This window comes from Canis lupus, chromosome 27 (genome assembly GCF_011100685.1).
Source record: "Canis lupus familiaris isolate Mischka breed German Shepherd chromosome 27, alternate assembly UU_Cfam_GSD_1.0, whole genome shotgun sequence".
Lineage (NCBI taxonomy): Eukaryota > Metazoa > Chordata > Mammalia > Carnivora > Canidae > Canis > Canis lupus.
This window is the reverse complement of record NC_049248.1, coordinates 40,331,222-40,356,201: the sequence shown is the minus strand read 5'-3', so window position 1 is coordinate 40,356,201 and position 24,980 is coordinate 40,331,222. Positions and strand designations below refer to the sequence as shown.

At 38.5% G+C, this 24,980-nt stretch overlaps 1 long non-coding RNA gene and 1 pseudogene across 1 annotated transcript in view; both read left to right on the top strand.

Annotated features, from left to right (window-relative positions):
• Window positions 1–24,980, top strand: part of LOC119877652 — an 82,470-nt gene that overhangs the window by 53,339 nt on the left and 4,151 nt on the right. The gene's annotated exons all lie outside the window — the stretch shown is intronic.
• On the top strand, window positions 5,816–6,712 carry OR8S4P (olfactory receptor family 8 subfamily S member 4, pseudogene; annotated as a pseudogene).

The following is a 24,980-nucleotide window of genomic DNA, read 5'->3' as shown; positions in this document are numbered from 1 at the left end:
TATTTCCTTGAAAATGTTTGTGAATAGGACAGAAAACTATTATGTCAGGATGATAAGGTTCAATCTTATTCAGAAAAGGAGAAATGCATCGGGTAAGCCTTCTTTTTTAGGGGATCATTTAATAAAAATGTTGATTTATTTTTCATATCTATGTGGACATGTATTGCTATTGGTTGCTTATTACTCTTTCACACTTCTTCAAGTAATTAAACCCAAATCTTTAGGAAAACTCATTCTCTCAAATTCACGTCTGTAAGATAGGATGATCCTATAACCTAGGATAGACTAACCTTTCTATTCCTTTCTCCTGACAGTGCACTGTGGCAAGGAGTAAAGCCAAGACCCAAGTGAGGTTACTCAGAATCTTATTCTAGAAAATGCAGGTACTTAGCAGGAATAAACAACAAGAAAAGACACCATTTGGAACAGAGTCAATCTGACTATAGTGCCTAAAGAGACCATGAAATCCAGCTCCCCTAACAATTGTCCTTCCTGAGGTCATATTTTTAACAAATATAGTAACAATAGTGAATTTGTTACATTTCTTAATTCATGTCAAGAAGTTCCTGGGATAGTCAGGCTGGCCCCCCAAAGAGGTCCTTCCAAATCCCTGGAAACGATGAGTATGTTATATGGCAAAAGGGATCGGGCAGACATATAAAATTATAGACTTTAAAATAGGGAGAGTAGCCTGGATTATCTAGGTAGGCTCAGTCTAATCACATGAATCCTTAAAAGCAGGGAAACTTCTTCAGCTATAGGCAGGAACAACAAGCTTAGAAGGGAAGTTCAGAGATAATATAAGCATAAGAAGAACCCAACTCACCATTGGCTTGAATCATGGATAAAGGGACGCCTGGGTGGCTTAGTGGTTGAGCGTCTACCTTCAGCTCAGGGCATGATCCCAGGTCCTGGGATCAAGTCCCTGTATTGGGTTCCCCACAGGGAGCCTGCTTCTCCCTCTGCCTATGTCTCTGCCTCTCTCTGTGTGTCTCTCATGAATAAATAAATAAAATCTTTTTAAAAGAAGCATCATTTTCTTCCCTGTTTTCCCCATTCTGTTTGTTTTCTCCATCCTCCTATATGTAGTCATTTTTATACTTAAGATATTTATTTTTTGAAAACTAAATTTTATACACACACATATCCATATATGTAAAATTTGTTTTATACACACACACATACACACACACACACACACACATATAGCCAACATCCTACTAATTCCTATGGATATTTCCCTAGTTACTGAGTATAATTAGACCAGATATCTTTAACAACTTCTCCCTTTTTGGCTCTCTGATCTTTGAGGTAACATAAGAATAATGTTTGAGGTAACATAAGATCTTTGAGGTAACATAAGAGGTAACATAAGAATGAGGAAAGCTACTGAAATTTACATTCTCCTTATATACTTTACCATGACCACCTATTTGTTGTATGGTTAGATACAAATTAGGATTAGAATTATTTTAAAATGTTAAAAAATTACCTTACTTGATTAATACTAGTACTGATTAACGTTAACCCTAGTTGAATAAATAAAATAATCTCATGCACATATGAAAGGATAATTTGGAGGTTAGCTGTAAGTCTCTCTTCACATTCTAGGTTAATTCTCTGAAGGTCCATATGGCCTGTATGTTCCCGAGGGTAAAAATTCTAAATTCTCTTTTCCAATCCTGCCTCTCTTCAGTTCCCAGCAGACTAGCAGGAAAACACAGCTAGGAGTTTAAGTTGATTATTTCAGTTTACAAGTTGCAAAGGTTACACGTGAGAAAATCCCTAACGTCTTAAAGTTCAAGCTTCTTAGCAGCTTAGTCTAGACTGTAGCTTCAAGCTGTTAACTCCTAGGAATATAGGTTATTGAGCTGGTCTCCTGGGTTCCTTAGTTCAGCCTAAACCAACTGGTCTTTTGATTGGTGGGGCATCAGAGTCCTTTGTTCAGATAATGCTGTCAGCAAAATATTTAGAGTTACAGAGGAAAATACGTGAAAATATCTATTCCCAGAGTTGGGAAGTTGTGGTACATCTTCTTTTAATGAATATCACCAGATCCCTGATCCTTTCACCTATTGTCTCAATACTCCAGGATACTTTCTCCATTAAAAGAATTCAAGAGTATGAAAATGTTCCTCTGAATCCTCTGATGATTTTGTTTCCTCCTGCTACTCCCTTTTCCCCTTAACTCCCTTACTCTCTTCTTGATTTCTAAGAATCTTAGCTTCCCCTTGAATCCTGTTGTCTTTTCACCGTTCTCAAGTCTAGACACTATCTCCAGGTCTAGAGACAGCTTTTCTGCAATATGGCCTCATATTATCTCTTCCCTAATACACTCTAGTCTACTCATTTAAAATACCCTTCTTCTTCCTCTTCTTGAGATGCATTAACATTTACAAAAGATCGGAAATCCTGCGTCTAGCTATTTATGTATAAGCTAATTCAACCAAATATAAGACATATATTATTTCCCCCAAATTTACACAGTTTACTATTATATGGAGCAATTATAGTTTAAAAGATCAAACATTAAACAGCTAATAAGTGATATAATTGGGTCACACCACACATATGCCTGTCCAGGTTGCAGGATGTTGGCAACATTGTGCTATATTTACTGAACCGGGCATAATGCCCTTATTTTATGTTGGGGAAGCTGAGTCTACCATCTGAAAGCAGCATGGATAGGGATATGGTAGGACATTAGGAGCGTATTTCCCACTCTTCATGGCTTAAACTGCCTCCTCATCAACCAGTCTTAATGAGCCTCAGAGAATTACTTTATTTGTGGTTACAATAATCTTCAGATGGCCTACCCCTGAGACATGTGAGGCAGAATTGAGGCACAGTCTGGGCAAAAATGATGAACTAGGTGATGGTTGTCTCCAATACCTACTTAAATCTGGTTTTGGTATTTTTTTTCTGCATATGGGTGCCTCTTCATTTACCTAGGGCTTCAAGCTCTTTTGTGACCAAGCTTGTCTTTCAAAATCAGTAAAATGCGGGACCATTTTCTCCTGCTTCCTACTCATTCATACGCTATTAATGTTCTCTGCTAATGCTTTCTGATCAACATTATGAAATAAAGTCGTTTCACATTTCATTCTGCACTGACCAGCCTTTAGCTATTTTTTCCTTTGGATGAGATCCAATTAACACTCTCCGTCTAATGATGTTGCTACCTGCAAGCAAAACTACTATGTCATGTTTTCCAAAGTTGTTGACATTTTATGTTTAGAAACAGCAGAAGAAAGAAATCACTAATGGTAATATTTTGGTCATCAGCTACAGTAAAAAGGTTTGTTTTTATTATTTTACTTACATACTTATTTTAAGGGAATGCCTCTGACAGACCCTTTACAAATACCCTAAAAAGAATATGTTGCTCTACTTCTGTGGAAGTCCGGCCCCTGATGGCAACTTTTCTTGCTGTCATTGTATTTTATGTGTGCAAATACACTAGGCAAGCTTACCTTGTCTTCACTTTGTTTCAAGGATAAACTTCATCCCATAATTCATAGAATCTTTTGCAGTAAATAAGACAGGAGTTTTTGGAGGTTGAAGATAAGAAAGGGGTTTTTCTTTGTGTTGCCCTAAAATCATGTCACAGGGCATAGAAGTCCCTTTCCTTCCACACTCTGGGTATTGTGTGCCTTTTGCCTGACATAAAGGATTTCCTTCTTCAGCTCTCTACCAGCTGCTTTGTCCATGGCCTCTGGAGATAATGCGATCTGGGCAGCAGGAGCCCAAATGGGCACTGTGATCAGATCTAAATATATGAGTGAAATATGAAAATTTTAGCCATTATTTTCATAGTCCATTCTCAAATAACTGGAAATAAATATGTATATTTTGGAAAAATAATATACATAATTTGTCATTTCTTATTGCCAACATATATTTCACTACAAATAATAATTTTCAGTAGAATTCTTCTCAAATCTGCCCTCACACAAGATTCTCAATACTGTCTGAACAAGCTGAATAATTTTCCCTGGATTTGAATAATTTGTCAGTGGATCTCAAAATATAGCTGCTACCATCTGGTGTTACTATTTATTCAGATAGGTAACTGAACTTAGCCATCCAGTGCTTGTTAACAGTCAAGGTAGGAGAGACCAGTCTTTGATCAACTGAATATAGTTAGTTGTCTTGAATTAGAACGAAAGGCCAGGGTAGAATGGACTTTGACAGCATTAAACAGTAGTTATCCTGTCAGGTTACAAGCCATATGTGTTAGAACAAAGCAGATGAACATCTGCTTTTAGAGTTTGAAAGTTTTAGAGTGTGCAAGTTTTAGAGTGTGAAAATGTGGGTTGGGTTAGCATGTGGACTTCCAAACTGGCTGAGACATTGACAGGAGCAGAGTCTGGTTTAAACTGGGCACAGGATATGTGACCGGATATTATCCTACTCCAGGGCAACAACCTCTCTGATCAAATGCAAGTAGGCATTTCCTCCAACAACACACTAGGGTTATAACTTGCCTGATTATCTTGGGCTGAAATTTTTTCATTAAATTTTCTTTAAATTCTAAAACTAATCTATATGAAAGGAAAAGAGAGTAAAACAAAAAACAAGAGAAATCCTTACCATGCTAACTCAGCACCCTAGACTTTATCTTCTACTATGCCAGAGACAGAATCTTCTACCCTATCTTAGTTTCCTATTCTTAAAATAACGCCCATCGCTTTGTTATCTCAATACTTATACCTATGAGATCTGAATTTCAAGCCTTTCTCTATCTTACCACTATCTCCAGAATTTATAGCTTGCTTACCCTAGTGTTCCTATAGAAGTAGAAACAGTTCTTCAAACCCAAACCAGTGGTTTTTGCTGCTTTTGCTCTAGCCATATTCCTCTGCATATTCTCTGCTTAATTCCTTAACATAGCCTTGATTCTGTGATTTGTTCACTTTGCAAATATGCTTTACTTTCTTACCTTTTTTTTTGTCACTGCATATTCCTGGAAAAAAAACAAACCCCATTTGATACCAGATGTCTTTCTGCTCCATACATGTGCTTAAGCAGATAAATATTACTGGAGATAAATTAGTCTCCAAATCTGAAGTGGGCAAATATATCATTGGTTAATCTTACTGCATTTCCGTAGTAAATTAGTCTTCCACTTGATGTACCTGAGTTTTTTGTTCTTGGGTCATCAAAATCCCCATCACTAAAAACACACACCACGTATACACACAGATAGATGATAGATAATAGATAGGTATACTTTGTTCACAATTTCATCTCATATTTCATCAACAACTTTGCAGTGATCAATCAGAAAGTCTCTCATATTCCAGCCATAAAATCTACCAAACTAGCTACCTTAGTCCCCACTCTCTTTACCTTACCTCTTATTTACAACAGGTAAAGGGCCCCTCCTCCTACCTATGGACAAAACCACTTGTGCTCTGGATCATTTATTGTTCCTTTATCAAGGATTTTACTTCTGTTATTGGCCTTTTACTTTGCCACATCAACAAATTTTCTCTATTCCCACTGAATATACAAAATGTTCTTTGTGTTAATGTTCATCTTGAAAATAAAAAGAAAGGAGACCTCTAGGGACATAAGATGAGGGTCTACAAAACTGCATAAGGAGTTGATGGGGGTGGTGGACTGTCATCCAAGAATATCAAATTTCTCATCATGATTAGGAAGTCAGCTTAGAAATATTTGAACATGGTTTCCAGTACATTTGTGAAATAATGCACATGTGCAGGAGGGCTAAGGCAGTGGGGGTAATTGGGAGGCACAAAAGGAGTTGTGATGTCTCTCTTGGATTTCCAGGGTAAATATTTTTATCACTATGGGAAACCATAGCATGTTCAGTGAGTCCATCCTCCTTAGGTTGTCTGCTGACCCTCAGACCTGGATTCTGCTCTCCATGTTGTTTCTGGTGCTTTACCTCCTCACTCTGATGGGAAACCTGGTGATGCTGCTGGTGATGAGGGCTAATTCTCACCTTCCCTGTACTTCTCCTATGCCCATGTACTTCTTTTTGAGACAACTCCCCTTCCTGGACCTCTGCCACTCATCTATCACAGTCCCCAAGATGATGGAGACTATCTTCTGAAAGCACAGTCATCTTTGTAGAGAGCTGTCTGGCTCAAGCCTTCTTTGTGTTTGCCACAGGGGGCACTGAGGCCTTTCTGCAGGCTGTGGTGGCCTATGACCACTTTGTAGCCATCACCTCCCCTCTGCTCTAGGGCCAGGTGATGAACAACCAGCTCTGTGTTGGGATGGTGTGGAGTTCCTGGGGCCTGGCCTTTGCTGATGCTCTCATCAATATCCTCTTGGTTGTCAATTTAGACTATTGTGAGGACCAGACTATTCCCCATTTCAGCTGTGAGCGGTCTTCTCTCTTCCCTTTGTCTTGCTCTGATACCTCCACCAATTTCGCACTCCTGCTCTGCTCCTCTGTCTTGCATTTCTTTGGAACCTTCCTAATGATTGTTTCTTCCCATGCCTGCATTGTTTCCACCATCCTCAGCATCAGCTCCATCTCTTGTAGGTGTGAGGCCTTTTTTACTTGTCTTCTCACTTCATTACTGCGATCTTGTTCTATCGCTCAGTTTTGTGTTCTGACTGGAGATGATGTTCTCCGTGCAGTACAGTGTGGTCACTCATATGCTGAACCCCCTCATTTATAGCCTGCAGAAACAAGGTGAAGATAGCTATGAGAAGAATGTTAAGATATGTTAGTTCATTTTTTTAAATTTTCTTTTTTTAATTTAAATTCAACTTGCCAACATATAGTACATCATTGGTTTCAGGTGTCATTTTCAATAATTCATCAGTTACATGTAACAGTGCTCATCACATCAAGTGCCCTCCTTAATGCCTGTCACCCAATTATCCCATGCCTCCTTTATAGCAGTTAGAATGGCTAAAATTAACAAGATATATTAGTTCTTTCACATAGTGGACCAGAGAAACAGGACCATGGAGAAGCTAAACCATAATGCCACAAAATATAACTAAAAATCAAGGGTGGTTGGTTCGTTCCTTTCTTCCTTCTCTCTTTTTGTTTTTCTTGCTTTTTTTTTTAATATTTTTTTTCAATTTTTATTTATTTATGATAGTCATAGAGAGAGAGAGAGAGAGAGAGAGGCAGAGACATAGGCCGAGGGAGAAGCAGGCTCCATGCACCGGGAGCCCGATGTGGGATTCGATCCCGGGTCTCCAGGATCGCGCCCTGGGCCAAAGGCAGGCGCCAAACCGCTGCGCCACTCAGGGATCCCTCTTGCTTTTTTTTTTAAGCATTCTTAGAAACATCTTTATTAGAAGGGTTCTTAAAAACTTCACTATATGAAATTACAGATTGAATAAGGATCACTTCCTTCACTGATAAAACACTGGTATGAATGCAGCTTGCAAGAGAAGTTTTTAGAAACAAGGGATTATTTCTTGATTGACCATCATGCCAGCTGTTGAAAGAGATGTACGTGTCAGCATCTTTGTGTGTGTGTGTGTGTGTGTGTGTGTGTGTGTCAGCATCTTAATGCATGTTCAAGAAGAAGGCAGCAAGCTCTACTCTTAGGATGATTAAAGATCAGCTCTATTCAGAGGAAGAAAGATGGATCAGATAATTTTCCAAGGTATTACTTTACAGTAAATATATATATATATATATATATTTACCCTTCCTACTGCACACTACTCTTGGTTAGGGAAATTAACCCTTCCCCATTTTATGCAGTTCACTGGGACTCTCCATGGTACCCCCTGTGTCCCCTTACCACAAGGAGATCATGTGACCCACAGGCCAGTCATTCTACCTCTGCCTCATAAGGTACTGTCCAGGCCCCTGCTGCTGCTGAGAGTCTCCAGTGATACTTTGCTTATTAAGCTTCCTCACAGGAGGTTTTTCAACAAGCACAATAATAATAGCAGACCTTTAATAAAAACTTACTCTGGGGTGCCTGGGTGGTTCAGTCAGTTTAGTGTTTGACTCCGTTTTAGCTCAGGTCACGATCTCAGGGTCATGAGCTTGAGCCTTGCGTAGGACTCTGTGCTCAGCAGAGAGTCTTCTTGAGATTTTCTTCCTCTCCTGCTTGTTCCCCCACTCATGCGCGTGTGTCTCTCTCTAAAATAAATAAATGAATGAATAAATAAATATTTTTTTAAAAAAGGAAAACAAAGACACTTACCCTAAGTTAAGTGTTTTACACATATAATCCTCTTTGATGATCTCATCAACTCTAAGCATTCAGAAATGCTTTATTAGTCTGGTATCCCTTGCAAAACATCCTTTTCTTAGCTAGTTTGAATCAAATTAAAATTATGTTGGTTGGAACCAAAGAATCCAAACTGACATTCAAATTGGCACTAAAAAGTAAATTATGTTCTTCACTTGATCCCAAGAAAAATGTGTGAGCCTTTTGAATTAATATATAAGTTGGTGAAGAAGATAGCAAATCTTCTATTTATATTCTCTTATAGTTCTCTTATTTTCTCACCATGGTATTCAATGGCAAGTGTGTTACCACCTTGATAACCTCAAATTATGCAACATTGATAATGAAGTTATAATGATTAAGAAGCTGGTGCTCTCATCTAGGATGGTGGAGATAAGAATATTAATATTCAAGGATAATTTCAAGCAAGACAAATTCAAATCTGGAAATTCTGACCTTACATATGGCTTAGAGATGATCTAGAACTAAACTTAAAAGTTCATTCTCTGGCTTGCTGAATTACAACCCTGTTAGAATTAACTATCGTATTGGACTGCATATGTAAAATTAGGGAATTGATCAAGAGTTCAACAGTGATACCTTGTAGTATTTGAGATCTCAGAGTACAGAACTTCCAAACCACTGAAAAGGAACCCTACAGCAGTACCTAGCTGCCTCAGCCAATGGAGCAAGCAACTCTTTATCTTGGGGTTGTAAATCTGAGCTCCACACTGGATGTAGGGATGACTTAAAAAATATATATATATTTTAAAAAGTATCCCTACTGTCCTTTCCTCAGCCAAGCTCTTCCTTTCTTAATGGAAAAAGCCATTAAGAGATTCTTCTCATGCCTTCCTTTCTTGTTAGTCTCCAGGATCCAAAATTAATATGACTTTGGGTGAAATGAAGATTCAGAAAAGATATTAGGAGGTTTGTATTTAAAACAATAGTCCATTAATTTCTGTTTCAGAACTCTGGAAATAATTTGTGGGAAATGATATTAAATATGTTCAACCAAGGAGTATGGACTTGACATTTTAAAAGTAATTTTAAAATCCTTTTACATATAAAGATAAATATATAATTTTATGAGAATGTGTAAATGAGATTATTTTATGTAAGGTGCTTCATGGTGGTCCAGTCTTATTTTTTTCTTTACCTACCTCTACTTTCCCCAATTTCTATTCTTCCTCCAATCACTGTCTCCCTCTCTCCAATTTCTGTTTTTCCTCCAACCACTGTCTCCCTCTCCAGAAACTCATTAATGGAATATATTTTCTTTCATAACTTTTTCATACTCATATAATCACACATAAGTGCTCATATATATGTGTACAGATATACATGTTCATTTTACATATTTATGGATGTTCTGCTTTTTAAAAACTCCATTTAAATATCAGGTTTTGCAAATCAAAACCACAATGAGACGTCTACCACCTCACACTGGTCAGAATGGCTAAAATTAAAAAGTCAGGAAATGACATATTAGTGAGAGTGCAGAGAGAGGGGAACCCTCTTACACTGTTGGTGGGAACTCAAGCTGGTACAGCCACTCTGTAAAACAGTATGGAGGTTCTTCAAGAAGTTAAAAATAGAGCTACCCTAAGACCCAGGATTGCACTACTAGGTATTATTTACCCCAAAGATACAAATGTAGTAATATGAAGGGGCACATGCACCCCAATGTTTATAGCAGCAAGGTACACAATAGCCAAACTATGGAGAGAGCCAAGAGGTCCTTAGATGAATGGATAAAGAAGACGTGGTATACATATACAATGGAATGTTACTCAGCCATCAAAAAAATGAAATCTTGCCATTTGCAATGACAGGGCTGGAATGAGAGGGTATTATGCTAAGTAAAATAAGTCAATCAGAGAAAGACAATTATATGATGTCACTCATATGTGGAATTTAAGAAACAAAACAGAGGAGAATAGGGGAAGGGAGGGAAAAATAAAACAAGATAAAATCAGAGAGAGAGAGAGACAAACCATAAGAAACTCTTCATCATAGGAAACAAACCGAGGGTTGCTGGTGAGGGAGGGGGGATGGAGTAATTGAGTGATAGGTAATTAGAAGGTCACGTGATGTAATGAGCTCTGGGTGTTATATACAGCTGATGAATCACAGAACTCTACCTCTGAAACTAATAATACACTATATGTTAATTAATTGAATTTTTTTAAGTATGAATTTTTAAAAATAAAATAAATATCAGGTTTTATCTTGCTTCTCCCTCAGTCAGCAATACCATGGACATACTAGTCTAGGTCAGATGGTTTAGTTCTAATTTATTCTTTCAAATTATAGCCTAATATTCCATGGTAGGATGTGCCATAATATATGCAAGCTGTCTTTTATATGAGCATTACATTTGCTTCCAGATATTGACACAATGAATAATGTTTTAATAAACAGATTTATATATAAATCCTTTAGTTTAGATGCTTTTATTTATATGGAGGTGATTCTCAGGAATGGGATTCTCATATCAAAGCATATGTTATTTTAACTTTAATATATGTTGCTAGATTGCTTTCTGGAAAGTTCACATATACTAAGTAATGAGTAAGTGTAATTTTCTCCTATATACTCCCCAGATATACATGTTATAGATCATTTAAGAATTTTGGCCTGATGGGTGCAAAATTGTTTCTCTGTTTAGTTTATTCTGCATTTTCCTTAAAACCAGTGAGTGTTGGGATCCCTGGGTGGCACAGCGGTTTGGCGCCTGCCTTTGGCCCAGGGCGCGATCCTGGAGACCCGGGATCGAATCCCACGTCGGGCTCCCTGGTGCATGGAGCCTGCTTCTCCCTCTGCCTGTGTCTCTGCCTCTCTCTCTCTCTCTCTCTCTCTCTCTCTCTCTGACTATCATAAATAAATTAAAAAAAAAAAAACAAAACCAGTGAGTGTTACTATCTTTTCATGTGCTTGTTAACAATTTGGATTTGCTCTCCTATTAATTGGTCATCCATATCTTTTGCCTATTTCTCTTCTATGTTTGTGTTTTCTTGTCCATTAGCAATTTTTGTACATTAGCAATATTAACAGTAGTTTGCAATCTATGCTGCAAATGTTGACCAAGATTGATTACTTTTCTATTTATTTTTATAGTCATATAAAAGTTTAAATATTTACATAGGTATGACACCCTTTTCCCTGATACCATGTAGATGTCCTGTTTTGTTTAATAAATGCTCCAATTACTCAACTGGAGTATTCTGTACATATTCTCTTAGTCTTCCTTAGTTAGTATTATTTTATATTTTATTATTTTTCATTTGGAACTTATATTTGGTGTAGTATGGATGTCTAAATGTATTATTTTATTGATTTAAAGAGACAACAATATTTATTCAACATACTTTCTTTCCCACCAAGTAGAAATAATATATATTATAATTAAATTCTGTGGCTTATGTATGAGATTTCTTTATTTTTTTAAAGATTTTTATTTATTTATTCATGAGAGAGAGACACAAACACAGAGAGAGAGAGAGGCAGAGACACAGGCAGAGGGAGAAGCAGGCTCTATGCCAGGACCCCGATGCAGGACTTGATCCCGGGGCCCCAGGATCATTCCCTGGGCCAAAGGCAGGCACTAAACCACAGAGCTACCCAGGGATGTCCTGAGATTTCTTTTCTGAGTCAATTATCTTTGGTTTTTTTTCTATTATAATTTTACATTGGTTATTCTGAAATATCATAATGCAAGTCTTTTTCATACTACCCTCATTTATGTTTTATTAACAACTCCATGAAGTATGATTTACATATAATAAAATTCACTCATTTTAAGTGTAAATTCTGTAATTTTTAGTGCATTCACAGAGTTGTGCAATCATCATGACAATCCAACTTTAGAACATTTTATAACCCAAAAAAAATCCCTCGTACTCATCTGCATCCTCAGACGCAGAACACCCCCAGATCCAGATTTGCCTTTGGATATTTCATTTGAATGGAACTATTCAGTATGTGGTCTTTATTTCACTTGGCATATGTTTTTGAGGTTTACCTATGTGGTAGCATGTATTAGTACTTCTTTCTAGTCCTTCTGTGGTTACTCTTTGCAAAGTGTATCATTATCCATTTTTATACTTTCAATCTAGTTGTCTCTTTTAGTCTGACATGTTTCTTTTATAGATAGCATATAGCTAGACTTGATTTTTTAAATCCAGTCTGGCCATATCTGACTTTTTGATTGTACACTTTAGTCAATTTACATTTAACATAATTTTCCATATGGTTAAACTTAGGTCAGCCATTTGCTGTTTATTTTCTGTATATCATGTCTTTTTTCTTCCTGTGTTCTTCATTTACCACCTTCTTTTGTATTAGGTAAATATTTTCTAGTGATCCACTTTATTTTTTGGTGACTTTTCTAACTTGTTTTTGAGTTATTTTCTTAGTTATTGCTCTAGGGTAATGATTCTCAATAGGAAATAATTTTTCCCCTAAGGGAACATTTGACAATATCTGGAGACATTTTTGTTTGTTAAATTAAAAGAGTGTTAGTGGTATCTATTGGCTAATGGCAAGTGTTGCTGCTAAACACCCTGCAACACACAGGACAGCTGTCTACAATAAAGGAATTTTCCAGCCCAAAATGTCAGTGGTACTGAGGTTGAGAAATCTTTCTGTAGAGTTACAATATAAATCTTAAATTATAATTATCTACTTCAGAGTAATACTAAATTCTAGTAATATATAGAAGCTTTGTTCCAATATGGCTCAATTTCTTCTTTCTCCTTTGTGCTATTATTATCATATCATGTCCATATTTGTTACAAATCCAAAATGCATTATTATGGTTAGTGCTTTACAAAATCTTATGTTTTAAAGAAGTTAAAAGAAGGAAGGAGGAATTTTAAGTATAGGGTCTTTTATATAAACCACATACATGGACATGAAATAAGTCAGTTGAAGAAAGAAAATTACCATATGGTTTCACTCATACGTGGAATATGAGAAATAGTGCCAAGGACCATAAGGAAGGAGGGGGAACTGAATGGGGAAAAATCAGAGAGGAAGACAAACCATGAGAGACTCTTAACTCTGGGAAACAAACTGAGGGTTGCTGAAGGCAAGGTGGGTGGGAGGATGGGGGAACTGGGTGATGGGCATTAAGGAGGGCATCTGATGTGATGAGCACCTGGTGTTATACTATATGTTGGCAAATTGAAACAATCCAATCATGAAATGGGCAAAAGACATGAAAAGAAATCTCACAGAGGAAGACATAGACATGGCCAACAAGCAGATGAGAAAATGCTCCGCATCACTTGCCATCAGGGAAATACAAATCAAAACCACAATGAGATACCACCTCACACCAGTGAGAATGGGGAAAATTAACAAGGCAGGAAACAACAAATGTTGGAGAGGATGTGGAGAAAGGGGAACCCTCTTACACTGTTGGTGCAATGTGACTGGTGCAGCCAATCTGGAAAACTGTGTGGAGGTTCCTCAAAGAGTTAAAAATAGATCTGCCCTACGACCCAGCACTTACACTGCTGGGGATTTACCCCAAAGATACAGATGCAATGAAATGCCAGGACACCTGCACCCGGATGTTTCTAGCAGCAATGTCCACAATAGCCAAACTGTGGAAGGAGCCTCGGTGTCCATTGAAAGATGAATGGATAAAGAAGATGGTTTATGTATACAATGGAATATTACTCAGCCATTAGAAACGACAAATACCCAGCATTTGCTTTGACGAGGATGGAACTGGAGGGTATTAGGCTGAGTGAAATAAGTCAATTGGAGAAGGACAAACATTATATGGTCTCATTCATTTGGGGAATATAAAAAATAGTGAAAGGGAATAAAGGGGAAAGGAGAAAAAATGAGTGGGAAATATCAGAAAGGGAGACAGAACATGAGAGACTCCTAACTCTGGGAAATGAACAAGGGGTGGTAGAAAGGGAGGTGGGCAGGGGGTGGGGGTGACTGGTTGATGAGCATTGAGGGGGGCACTTGATGGGATGAGCAATGGGTGATATGCTATATGTTGGCAAGTGGAACACCAATAAATAAATTTATAAAAAAAATTAAAATGAAATGAAAAATAAACCAATATATTTATCATTGTTAAAAAAAAAAAACAAAATTCAACAAAGTAAGTTTGAAGATCTAATTGGCTTTATTAAAAGATTCATGATTTGGGCAGCATTGTTTAGACAAGATTGTCCTAAAGGGAGCCATCAGTAAAAGTAAATCTTAAGGGAGTCTAAGAGTATATTTCCTAGTGTTGATAAGGAAGTTCCAAGTGGACTAGCTCCTGGTGGGGAGTAGGTAGGGTTGAAACTGCAGTCAGGATAGATACTAAGTCTTGGGGCTTTAACCTCAGTGACTGTATTTTAGGTTTGTGGTTTTCTTTATAACATGTTAATACTCTTCATTTTATCCTGTAGATTTGAGTTACTCTCTAGTGTTATTTCTACACCAATGTATTGCTCCATTCCCTCATATTCTTTTTGTGCTATTGTTGTCATAATTATTTCATCCTTATATGTGACAAGATCAACAATACAACTTTATTATTTTCTGTAATTATGTTGTTTTTAAATATTTTATTTATTTATTCATGGGAGACACAGGGAGAGACAGAGACATAGCAGAAGGAGAAGCAGGCTCCCTGGTGGGAGCCTGATGTGGGACTTGAACCCAGGACCCCAGGATCATGACCTGAGCCGAGGCAGACATTCAACCACTAAGCCACCAGGCATCCCATGTAATCACGGTTTTTATTTTATTTTATTTATTTATTTTTAATAATAAATTTATTTTTTATTGGCGTTCAATTTGCCAACAAACAGAATAACACCCAGTGCTCATCCCATCAAGTGCCCCCCTCACTGCCCGTCACCCAGTCACCCCCACTCCCCACTCTCCCCTTCCACCACCCCTAGTTCGTTTCCCAGAGTTAGGAGTCTTCCATGTTCTGTATCCCTTTCTGATATTTCCTACACATTTCATCTCCCTTCCCATCAATTCCCTTTCACTATTTTTTATATTCCCCAAATGAATGAGACCATATAATGTTTGTCCTTCTCCGATTGACTTATTTCACTCAGCATAATACCCTCCAGTTCCATCCACGTCAAAGCAAATGCTGGGTATTTGTCATTTCTAATGGCTGAGTAATATTCCATTGTATACATAAACCACATTTTCTTTATCCATTCATCTTTCGATGGACACCAAGGCTCCTTCCACAGTTTGGCTATTGTGGACATTGTGTGTTGACCATGTCTATGTCTTCCTCTGTGAGATTTCTCTTCATGTCTTTTGCCCATTTCATGATGGATTGTTTGTTTCTTTGCTGTTGAGTTTAATAAGTTCTTTATAGATCTTGGAAACTAGCCCTTTATCTGATACATCATTTGCAAATATCTTCTCCCATTCTGTAGGTTGTCTTTTAGTTTTGTTGACTGTATCCTTTGCTGTGCAAAAGCTTCTTATCTTGATGAAGTCCCAATAGTTCATTTTTGCTTTTGTTCCTTTTGCCTTTGTGGATGTATCTTGCAAGAAGTTACTGTGGCTGAGTTCAAAAAGGGTGTTGCCTGTGTTCTCCTCTAGTATCTTGATGGAATCTTGTCTCACATTTAGATATTTCATCCATTTTGAGCTTATCTTTGTGTATGGTGCAAGGGAGTGGTCTAGTTTCATTCTTCTGCATGTGGATGTCCAATTTTCCCAGCACCATTTATTGAAGAGACTTTCTTCCAGTGGATAGTCTTCCTCCTTTATCGAATATTAGTTGACCATAAAGTTGAGGGTCCACTTCTGGATTCTCTATTCTGTTCCATTGATCTATGTGTCTGTTTTTGTGCCAGTACCACACTGTCTTGATGACCACAGCTTTGTAGTACAACCTGAAATCTGGCATTGTGATGCCTCCAGCTATGGTTTTCTTTTTTAAAATTCCCCTAGCTATTCGGGGTCTTTTCTGATTCCACACAAATCTTAAAATAATTTGTTCTAACTCTCTGAAGAAAGTCCATGGTATTTTGATAGGGATTGCATTAAACGTGTAAATTGCCCTGGGTAACACTGACATTTTCACAATATTAATTCTGCCAATCCATGAGCATAGAATATTTTTCCATCTCTTTGTGTCTTCCTCAATTTCTTTCAGAAGTGTTCTATAGTTTTTAGGGTATAGATCCTTTACCTCTTTGGTTAGGTTTTTTCCTAGGTATCTCGTGCTTTTGGATGCAATTGTAAATGGGATTGACTCCTTAATTTCTCTTTCTTCAGTCTCATTGTTAATGTATAGAAATGCCACTGACTTCTGGGCATGGATTTTGTATCCTGCCACACTGCCAAATTGCTGTATGAGTTCTAGCAAATCTTGGGGTGGAGGCTTCTGGGTTTTCTATGTAGAGTATCATGTCATCAGCGAAGAGGGAGAGTTTGACTTCTTCTTTGCCAATTTGAATGCCTTTAATGTCTTTTTGTTGTCTGATTGCTGAGGCTAGGACTTCCAGTACTATGTTGAACAGCAGTGGTGAGAGTGGACATCCCTGTCTTGTTCCTGATCTTAGGGGAAAGGCTCCCAGTGCTTTCCCATTGAGAATGATATTTGCTGTGGGCTTTTCGTAGATGGCTTTTAAGATGTTGAGGAATGTTCCCTCTATCCCTACACTCTGAAGAGTTTTGATCAGAAATGGATGCTGTATTTATTCAAATGCTTTCTCTGCATCTAATGAGAGGATCATATGGTTCTTGGTTTTTCTCTTGCTGATATGATGAATCACATTGATTGTTTTACGAGTGTTGAACCAGCCTTGTGTCCCGGGGATAAATCCTACTTGGTCATGGTGAATAATTTTCTTACTGGATTGTTGGATCCTATTGGCTAGTATCTTGTTGAGAATTTTTGCATCCATTATATCAGGGATATTGGTCTATAATTCTCCTTTTTGGTGGGGTCTTTGTCTGGTTTTGGAATGAAGGTGATGCTGGCCTCATAGAACGAATTTGGAAGTACTCCATCTCTTTCTATCTTTCCAAACAGCTTTAGGAGAATAGGTATGGTTTCTTCTTTAAACGTTTGATAGAATTCCCGTGGGAAGCCATCTGGCCCTGGACTCTTGTGTCTTGGGAGGTTTTTGATGACTGCTTCAATTTCCTCCCTGGTTATTGGCCTGTTCAGGTTTTCTATTTCTTCCTGTTCCAGTTTTGGTAGTTTGTGGCTTTCCAGAAATGCATTCATTTCTTCTAGGTTGCCTAATTTATTGGCGTATAGTTGTTCATAATATGTCTTTAAAATCGTTTGTATTTCCTTGGTGTTGGCAGTGATCTCTCCTTTCTCATTCATGATTTTATTAATTTGAGTCTTCTCTCTCTTCTTTTTAATAAGGCTGGCTAATGGTTTATCTATCTTATTAATTCTTTCAAAGAACCAACTCCAGGTTTTGTTGATCTGTTCCACAGTTCTTCTGGTCTCGATTTCGTTGAGTTCTGCTCGAATCTTTATTAACTCTCTTCTTCTGCTGCGTGTAGCATCTAGTTGCTGTTTTTTCTCTAGCTCCTTTAGGTGTAAGATTAGCTTTTGTATTTGAGTTCTTTCCAGTTTTTGGATGGATGCTTGTATTGCGATGTATTTCCCCCTTAGGACTGCTTTTGCTGCATCCCAAAGATTTTGAACGGTTGTATCTTCATTCTCATTAGTTTCCATGAATCTTTTTAATTCTTCCTTAATTTCCTGGTTGACCCTTTCATCTTTTAGCAAGATGGTCCTTAACTTCCGCGTGTATGAGGTCCTTCCAAACTTCTTGTTGTGATTTAGTTCTAATTTCAAGGCATTATGGTCTGAGAATATGCAGGGGACGATCCCAATCTTTTGGTATCGGTTCAGACCCGATTTGTGACCCAGTATGTGGTCTATTCTGGAGAAAGTTCCATGTGCACTTGAGAAGAATGTGTATTCAGTTGAGTTTGGATGTAAAGTTCTGTAGATATCTGTGAAATCCATCTGGTCCAGTGTATCATTTAAAGCTCTCGTTTCTTTGGATATGTTGTATTTAGAAGACCTATCGAGTGTAGAAGGAGCTAGATTGAAGTCACCAAGTATAAGTGTATTATTATTTAAGTATGTCTTAATTTTGGTTATTAATTGATATATTTGGCAGTTCCCACATTTCGGGGCATATATTTTGAGGATTGTTAAGTCCTCTTGTTGAATAGATCCTTTAAGTATGAGATAGTGTCCCTCTTCATCTCTCACTACAGTCTTCGGGGTAAATTTTACTTTATCTGATATAAGGATGGCTACCCCCTCCTTTCTTTTGAGGACCATTCGAATGGTAAATGGTTCTCCAACCTTTTATTTTCAGGTTGTATGTGTCCTTCTGTCTAAAATGAGCCTCTTGTAGACAGCAAATAGATGGGTCCTGCTCTTTTATCCGTTCTGACACCCTGTGCCTTTTGTTGAGGTCATTAAGCCCATTCACGTTCAGAGTTACTATTGAAAGATACAAGTTTAGTGTCATCATGATATCTATTCAGTCCTTGTTTTTGTGGATTGTTCCACTGGACTTCTTCTTAAAGGGGAATTTTGAGAGTCCCCCTTAAAATATCTTGCAGACCTGGTTTGGAGGTCACGTATTCTTTCAGTTCCTGCCTGTCTTGGAAGCTCTCTCTCCTTCCATTCTGAATGAGAGCCTTGCTGGATAAAGTATTCTTGGTTGCATGTTCTTCTCATTTAGGACCCTGAATATATCCTGCCAGCCCTTTCTGGCCTGCCAGAACTCTGTGGAGAGGTCTGCTGTTACCCTAATACTTCTCCCCATAAAAGTCAGGGATTTCTTGTCTCTTGCTGCTTTAAGGATCTTCTCTTTATCTTTGGAATTTGCAAGCTTCACTATCAAATTTCGAGGTGTTGAATGTTGTTTTTTTTTTTAATTTTAGGGGGGGGGAATCTCTCTATTTCCTGGATCTGAATGCCTGTTTCCCTTCCCAGATTAGGAAAGTTTTCAGCTGTGATTTGTTCAAATACATATTCTGGCCCTCTGGCCCTTTCGGCGCCCTCGGGAACCCCAATTAAACGTAGGTTTTTCTTCCTCAGGCTGTCATTTATTTCCCTTAATGTGTCCTCATGGTCTTTTAATTGTCTGTGTCCTTTTTCCTCAGTTTCCCTCTTTGCCATCAACTTGTCTTGTATGTCACTCACTCGTTCTTCCACCTCGTTAACCCTCGTCGTTAGGACTTCTAGTTTGGATTGCATCTCCATTAATTGATTTTTAATTTCTGCCTGATTAGCTCTAAATTCTGCAGTCATGAAGTCTCTTGAGTCCTTTATGCTTTTTTCTAGAGCCACCAGTAGCTGTATAATAGTGCTTCTCAATTGGCTTTCTGATATTGAATTGTTATTCAAATTTTGTAACTGTGGGAGAGAGGACTGTTTCTGATTCTTTCTTTTGAGGTGAGGTTTTCCTTCTAGTCATTTTGCTCAGTGCAGAGTGGCCAAAAACAAGTTGTATTCAGAAAGGGAGAAAAAGAGAGGAGAGAAAGAAGGAAAGAAAAGAGAAAAAGAAAAAAGAGAAAGAAAAAGAAAGGAAAAAAAGGGGTGGGGGAAGCAAACAGAAATGAAAAAGCAAACAAAACAAAACAAAACAAAACAAAACCAAAAACAAAACAAAAAAAAAAACAGGGAGGAGTATCCTGATTCTGTATACTATAAGTCCCTTGACTTCCCCTGGAACTTTCCAGTGCTGCTTTGACAAGAATTTGTTTTTCCCCTGTCTGTCTAGCTGGTCTTCTGGGGGATTGGCCTGTTGTGCTGATTTTCAGGTGTTAGCACTTGGGGGAGCTGCTCAGCCCCCTGCTTGGTTTAGGGCTCAGTGAGTAATGTTTATCCTGTTTATCTGGTGAGGCTCAGTGGGGGCTGTTTACCCTGTGAGGCCTCAGGAGGAACAACCCCAGTGGAGGCGGCCAGCTCTGGAGCCCTGGATTCAGCTCCCGCAGTAACTACAGAGCTCTAGGTCTGTAGGGCCTGGATGCTCCGGAGGTGGGGCCGCTGATCTGCTCAGCTCGGGGCAGGAGTGTCCTCGCTGTCCTGTGCCCTCCTGGCCTCTGCCTATCCCGGGGGGAGGCCGGATCCTGGGCTGTGTCCCCGGCGCCCTGTGCTCCCGGGCCTGTGCTGTTGGATTCGCGCTCCTGGAGTCGCAGCCCCCTCTCTATGCGGAGCCCCCGCCTGAGCCCCTCTGAGCCCTCCCGGGTCCTGCCGTGGGCGGGTGTGGCACGCGCTCTCCACGGGGCGCAGGTGTCTGTTAGTGTCCCAGGGAGCCCGAGGGCATCCCCGCCCTCCTGGGGTCCTGCTCTAACTCCCTGCCGGCGCCTTTCCGCCCAGGAAGATTGGTGAAGCTCCTGCTTCTCCTGGACGGTGCTTTCCTGTCCTGGGGACACTTGCCCTGGCCTTAGACCGGCTGCTCGCGGGGCCCCTCCCCCTTGGATGCCTTTTGTTTCTTTTTTTTTTTTTTCCATCTTTCTACCTTGATAGAAGTGCGAACTCTTCTCACTGTAGCGTTCCAGCTGTTCTCTCTTTAAATCTCAGGCTGAATTCATAGATTTTCAGGATGATTTGAAGGTTATCTAGGTAATTTGGTGGGGACTGTGACTTGGGGACCCTACTCTTCCACCATCTTGCCCCTCCTCTAATTATGGTTTTTAAAAAAGATTTTATTTACTTGAGAAAGAGAGAGCAAGTGAGAGAGAAAGCATAAGAAGCGAGGAGGGGCAGAGGGAGAGGTTGATGCAGACTCCCCGTTGAGCCAGGGAGCTAGACAGGATCACTGAGGACTCTGGGATCATGACCTGAGCCAAAGGCAGATGCTTAACCAACTGAGCCAATCAAGTGCCCCATGCAATTGCCTTTTAAATTAATTTTAAAACCAAAAGGGAAATATATTTCATATTGTCCTTTATTATTACCTATTGAAATTAAAGCCACAGGCCCAAAATGGCATCATGTAGGCCCAATCACCAAACCAAGGCTTAATACCTAATCTAATTACAGTTTCAACCTCCCTGAGAAATGTACATTTTAATGGGTCAGTAAGGAATGTTTGGATCAGTGCCAAGAGGTAATTTATCACATGGATCCTCTCCCTCAGAGGAAGATGAGGTAATCTGCATAAGACGCCCTGTTCCTCCTCCTAAGGGAAGGTGACCTTTCCTGGAACAATCCTGTTATTTTGCTTATACCTTTCTTGCCCCATCCTCCTTTCTTAAAAACCTTCCATTTTTTACAGGTCAGCTCCTTTGGAACTCCCCTTTACTTGTTTCCTGATCCATGAATCATTTAATAAAACCAATTCTATCTTCAAATATACTCAGTTGAATTTTGTTTTTTAAACACTATGTAATTACCTTTACTGGTGTTCTTTATTTCCTTATGTTGATTTGAGTTACCATATTCTATCACTTCCTTTTAGTCCAAAGAACTTTTTTTTAGTACTTCTTGAAAGGCCAGCCCGGTAGCAATAAATCTCTTAGCTGTTGTTTATCTGAAAATGTCTTTATTCTACCTTAATTCTTTACAATTTTTTTATTGTGGTAAATGCACATAACATAAAATTTGCCATCTTAACCATTTTTAAAATTAATTATTTATTGGTTTATTTGAAAGCGAGAGCAGGGGGAGGGGCAGTGGGAGAGAGAATCAAGAGAATCTTAAGCAGAGTCTGTGCTGAGCATGGAACCCAACATGGGGCTTGATCTCATGACCCTGGATCACAGCCTGAGCCAAAATGAAGAACTGGATGCTCAGCCAACTGCACCACTCAGGTACCCCTACCATCTTACCCATTTTTAAGAATACTGTTCAGTGGTATTAAGTACATTTATAATGTTGTGCAACCATCACCACTGTTTATCTCCAAAACTCTTTTGATCTTTAAAATTGAAGTTCTATACCTATTAAAACAATAACTCCCCATTCCTCCCTTCCTCCACCACTAGCAACCACTATTCTACATTCTGTCTCTATACTTTGACTACTCTAAGTACCTCATATAAGTGGAATCATAGAATGTTTTTCTTTTTGTGACTGGTTTATTTCATTTAGTTTAATATCTTCAAGGTTCATACATATCTTGTCATATTGTCAAATTTCCTTCCTTTTTAAGACCAAATATCCCATTGTACCTATATACCACATTTGCTTATTCATCCATCTCTGATGAATAATATTGCTGTAAACATGGGTGTACAAATATCCCCTTGAAACCCTGTTTTCAATTTTTTTGGCTCATATGGGTAATCCTATTTTTTAATATTTGAGGAACTACCATGCTATTTTCCACAGTGGCTGTGCCAGTTTAGATTTCCACCAATAGTGCACAAGGCAGTTACTCCATATCCTTGCCAATACTTACTACTTTCTGGGTTTTTCAAAAAAGATGAGTGAAGTAAGTCAGTCGGAGAAGGACAAACATTATATGTTTTCATTCATGTGGAGAATATAAATAATAGTGAAAGGGAATATAAGGGAAGGGAGAAGAAATGTGTGAGAAATATCAGAAAGGGAGACAGAACGTAAAGACTGCTAACTCTGGGAAATGAACTAGGGGTGGTAGAAGGGGAGGAGGGCGGGGGGTGGGAGTGAATGGGTGACGGGCACTGGGGGTTATTCTGTATGTTGGTAAATTGAACACCAATAAAAAATAAATTTAAAAAAATTTTATTTACTTATTCATGAGAGACACACAGAGAGAGACAAAGACATAGGCAGAGGGAGAAGCAGGCTCCCTGCAGGGATTCTGATGCAGGACTACATCCCAGGATTCCGGGATCACTCTGAAGGCAGATGCTTAACCACTGAGCCACCCAGGTGCCCCTATTTTCTGGTTGTCTTTTTTTTTTAATATATATATATATATATACATAGGAACCATCCTAGTGGGTGTGAGGTAGTATCTCCTTGTATTTTTGATTTGCATTATCTAATGATTAGTAAAGCTGAGCACCTTTTCTTTTTTTTTAAGATTTATTTTTATTTATTTATGATAGACAGAGAGAGAGAGACAGAGAGAGGCAGAGACACAGGCAGATGGAGAAGCAGGCTCCATGCCAGGAGCCCGACGCAGGACTCGATCCTGGGACTCCAGGATCGTGCCCTGGGCCAAAGACAGGCACGAAACCACTGAGCCACCCAGGGATCCCCCCCTGAATACCTTTTCATGTGCTTATTGGCCATTTGTATATCTGGAGAAATACCTATTCCTTTGCTCATTTTTGAATTGAGTTGTTTGCTTTTTTTGTTCTTTAGGAGTTCTATACATTCTGGATACTAATTACTTAACGGATATATGACTTGCAAATATTCTTCCATTCTGTGGGTTGCCTTTTTACTCTGTAAGTAATGTCTATTGTACAAAATTTTTAAATTTTTGTGAAGTCCTATTTTTTTAAAAGATTTTATTTATTTATTCATAGAAACACAGAGAGAGAGGCAGAGACACAGAGGGAGAAGCAGGCTCCATGCAGGGAGCCCGACGTGGGACTCCATCCAGGGTCTCCAGGATCATGCCCTGGGCTGCAGGTGGCAGTAAACCGCTGCGTCACCAGGGCTGCCCGTCTTTTATTTATTTATTTTTTTAGGATTTTATTTATTTATTCATGAGAGACACAGACAGAGAGAGAGAGAGAGAGAGAGAGGCAGAGGGAGAAGCAGGCTCCATGCAGGGAACCTGACCTGGGACTGGATCCTGGGTCTCCAGGATCACGCCCTGGGCTGAAGGCATCGCTAAACCACTGAGCCCCCTGGGCTGCCCGAAGTCCTATTTTCTAGGTTTCCTTTTGTTACCTGTGCCTTTGGGGTTATATTCAATAAAACGTTTACAAGTTGAATGTTACAACGCTTTTGCCCTGTTTTCTTCTAAGAGTTTTACATTTTTATTTTATTTTATTTTTGAGTTTTACAATTTTAGATCTTATGTCTGCTCCATTCTGAGCTAATTTTTGTATACGGCATTAGGTAAGGATCCAACTTCATTTTTTGCAGGCTAACCAGTTTTCCTAATATCATTTATTGAAAAGGACTATTTCTTCTCCATTGAATGGTATTGGCATCCTTGTCAAAAACCCTTTGACTAAATACATTTATTTCTGGGCTCTCTATTCCATTGGTTTATATGTCTGTCTTTATAACAATATTGTACTGTTTTGATTACTGTAGCTTTATTGTAATTTTTGAAATCAGCAAGTGTGAATTCTCCAGATTTGTTCTTCTTCAAGATTGTATTGGCTATTTTAGATTCTTTGAGATTCCATTTGAATTTTAGGATGGGTTTTTCTACTTCTGCAAAAAATATAACTGGGATTTTGACAGAAACTGCATAAATCTATAGATCATTTAGGTAGTATTGACATCTTAACAACATCAAGTCTTCCAATACAAGAACATGATATATGTTTCCATTTATTCATGACTTCTTTAATTTCTTTAAGCAATGTTTTAGAGTTTTCAGTGTACACATCTTTTACTTCCTTGGTTAAGTTAATTCATAAGTATTTTTTGATGCTATTGTAAATGGAATTGTTTTCTTAATTTTCCTTTCCAGATTATTCATTGTTAGTATATAGAAATGCAACTGATTTTTGTGTTTTGACTTTGTATCCTGCTACTTTGCTGAATTCATTATTAGTCTAGCAGATTTTTGTGTCCTTAGGGTTTCTAAATACAGGTTCATATCATCTACCAATACAGATAATTTTACTTCTTTTTTAATTTGGATGCCTTTTATTTCTTTTCCTTGCCTAATTCTTCTGGAT